Source organism: Ailuropoda melanoleuca, chromosome 6, assembly GCF_002007445.2.
Source record: "Ailuropoda melanoleuca isolate Jingjing chromosome 6, ASM200744v2, whole genome shotgun sequence".
Lineage (NCBI taxonomy): Eukaryota > Metazoa > Chordata > Mammalia > Carnivora > Ursidae > Ailuropoda > Ailuropoda melanoleuca.
This window is the reverse complement of record NC_048223.1, coordinates 78,130,682-78,133,699: the sequence shown is the minus strand read 5'-3', so window position 1 is coordinate 78,133,699 and position 3,018 is coordinate 78,130,682. Positions and strand designations below refer to the sequence as shown.

At 64.1% G+C, this 3,018-nt stretch overlaps 1 protein-coding gene across 9 annotated transcripts in view; it reads right to left on the bottom strand.

Moving 5' to 3' along the window:
* Nucleotides 1–1,838, bottom strand: part of KAT6B (lysine acetyltransferase 6B) — a 179,504-nt gene extending 177,666 nt beyond the window's left edge. For 2 of the 9 annotated variants that reach the window (XM_034662711.1, XM_034662714.1), the window contains exon 1: nucleotides 112–534. The gene's annotated coding sequence lies outside the window, so the exon portion shown is untranslated. Of the gene's footprint in view, nucleotides 1–111; nucleotides 541–1,215; nucleotides 1,355–1,529 lie in introns of those variants that run through there. The other 7 variants (XM_034662713.1, XM_034662712.1, XM_034662715.1 and 4 more) reach the window with 7 other exon arrangements.
* Between the last annotated feature and the right edge of the window lie 1,180 nt (nucleotides 1,839–3,018).

The following is a 3,018-nucleotide window of genomic DNA, read 5'->3' as shown; positions in this document are numbered from 1 at the left end:
CTCGCGCAGAGGCCTGTGGGAGGGGCGTCACAAGCCCCCGATCCCCCCCACCCTCCGCCCCCCTCCCGCCCAGTCTCCTCCCCCTGGGAATGCGCGGGGTGGGTGACAGACCTGGCCGCGCGCCACCGCCACCGCGCCTGCCGGGGGCGCTGCCGCTGCCTGAGAAAAAAGCCGCGGCTGCCGCCTGGAGGAGGTGCCGTCGCCTCCGCCACCGCTGCCGCCGCCGCCAGGGATAAGAGCTAAGCCGCCGCCATTTTGTGTCCCCCTGTTGTTGTCGTTGACATGAATCCGACATGACACTGATTACAGCCCAATGGAGTCTCATTAAACCCGAGCCGCGGCCCCGCCCCGGCGCTGCTCCATTGGACGAGACCACAGATACTTATGGCCACCCGTTGGCCTGCGGGTCTGTCCGTCACCCACACACTAGCCACTCTGCAGCCCATTGGGGCAGGTTCCTGCCGGTCATCTCGCCTCCGCATAGACACACCCCTCGACCCATCATCCCCCCCTCCGGAACCACCCCGGGGGTGGGTCCACTACCAGTACCAATCAACAGACTGCGGGGCCCGCCTCTTCTGGGCACCTATTGGTCCAGCCCTTTTTCTCTCTCCCAGACACCGCGCCACCTCTACTTCCACCTACCCGCCCCCCCACCTCTAGAAACGGATTGGGTCTACTCGCAGAAGCGCTTGGCCTTATTGGCTGCACACAACGCCAATCAGAAGGCCTTTTCCCTCTCCCCTCCCCCACTCAACCCCAAATCCCCTAGCCCGCAGCTAAAGTTTGTGTGAGAGCTGATCGCTGGCGGCGGCCGCAGGATTTAGGGGTGGGCGCGGGCGGGCGCGCGCGGGCGGGCACGCGAAGTTAAAATTCGAGGTTCTCAGTCTTCAGCTCCCGCGGTGGGGCGCGCGGACGGGCGCGCCGCCCGGAGCGTTCCATCCCGCCCCCTCCTCCACCCTCTCCCGTCCCGTCCCGGGCGACTACTCGCCCGCCCCCTGGCTCGCATCCTTACCCCCCACACACCCCTACCCTGCAAGCCCCAGGCCGGGTGCAGGCAGAACGATGTCGCTGCAGCCTCCTCGCCATCCCATGCCGAAGGGGAGCAAGCCCCCTACCCACCGGGCGTGCACCCCCCCGGCTCCACACTCGCCCGTGTCTGCAAGCACGTGCACCGTTCGCCGCTGCCTCCAGCCACCCCGGTCCCCGGCTAACCTCGCCTGCAGCCCGGCCAATCGCTTGCTGCCCTTTGTTGCTGCAGCCCGGGTCTCCCCGCTGCCTTCCTCAGCCTCCGCCTCGTCCTTTGCCAGCCGCCCGGGTCCGCAGCGCCGCGCTCCCCCCGCCCGGGACCCACCGCCGCCGCCTCCTTCTCCTCCTCCGCCTCCTCCTCCTCGGCTCCGGGCTGCAGCGCACAGAGCCCGAGGCAGCGCCGCCCAGCCCCGCTCCCCCCGCGCCGCCAGCTAGCCCGCCCGGCCCGGCCGGGGGCGCAGCCTGGACCCCGCCCGCCCCAGTCCCCGCCCCGGGGGTACCTGCCTCCGCCCTGGGGGGCTCCGCTCGCAGCCCTCGGGGGAGGGCGGGGATGCCGGTGTCCGCGGGAGGATGGGGAAGCCTGGGCCGTTTGGGGCGGGGAGTGTGCCCGCCAGGGCTGGGACTGAGAGGTGCGGTCCTCGCCAACGTGCCCCCCCCCCGCCTCTGTGGCCCCAAACTTCGTCCTCCACCCGGGCCTTACACCCTCGGGTGATCGCGGCAGTTTGGGGGTAGGAGATGCCTCGGGAGCTGTGTCTACCCTGATCAGGAGGAAGAGGGAGCAGTGACATTCAGCGACCGCGGACAGGGCACGGAGGCAGCATCCTTGGGTGGGAGTGGGGATGTCAGACGCGGGCAGGAGGGAGAAAACTGCCCCCTCAAGATGCCCTCTCCCGGCCTGCGATGAGCTGGAGAGCTCAGAGCTGCGTTCTGAGTGCTTTCTTGGGCGGTGCAGCCGGATGGCAGAGGTGCTGGGGGCGGGGGGAGTGGGGAAAAGACCGCTGGGGGGCCCTTCCCCCCTCTCCTCTAGCCAGCGCTAGAAGGAAGGCTGATGGCGAAGTTCGGTTTTCCAGGCTTCCCCTGGGCCCCCCGAGTTCCTGAGGCCCACATGAGGGAGGCTGGGGCTCCTCTGGCCGCCCAGGCGAGGCCACTCTGACGCTGCCCACATACCTCCCAACGCCCTCCAGACTCTGCAAAGAGCGTCCCTCGCTCTTCCCAAGGATGGATGGGATGCTGGCAGGGGAGACTTCAGAAAACAGGAAAAGTAGGTTCGAGAAATGGCTCCTACGGAGTTGGAGTTCGAAGTTTCCCTTCTGAGGCGCCATTTCTTCCGGAGGGGGAGAACTATGGCTTTGTAAAGGAACCAAGTTCCAGGCTTGGTGGCCTGGGTGGAAAACCACCTGTTGACTGAAGTCTGTCCCTGGAGTCAGGGAGATCTTGGGCCCTGGCAGTGTGAGGCAAGATGCCAGGGAGAGGCCCCCCGGCTTCCTGCCCTGGTTGACTCCATCTTCAAGCCACTGACACTGCAGCAGCCGTCTTCAATCCCCCACTCAAAACCACTGTGCGAACTAGGTAGGTACTTCGTTAGAGCAACTTATCTCTGACAAACAAAACAAGCAGCACAACCCTGACAACAAATGCAGAGCACAATACACACTTCACTTTTTAAAGATGTCTGCTCCTTTGGGGTGTGAGCTGCCCCTACTTTACGTGCTTCTTGGCAACAAGGTGAGAAAGGACCTAAGACAGAGAGCACAGAGTTGGATGAAAGGATAGAAAAAGGGAGAGGGGAGCAGAAGAGTTGTAATACTACACTCAAAACTGTCACCGGTTCCATTATAAACCCCTTTTATAGGTGTTTTATTACTTGGTTGTTAGTTTTTAAAACAAACCTCTTTAGATTAAATCTTGGCATTCGCAGGCTCAGCTCAGGGAAACAAAACACGGGGAAAGTTCCCCCATCCACCACTGGCTTGGCTACTTTTGAGCTAC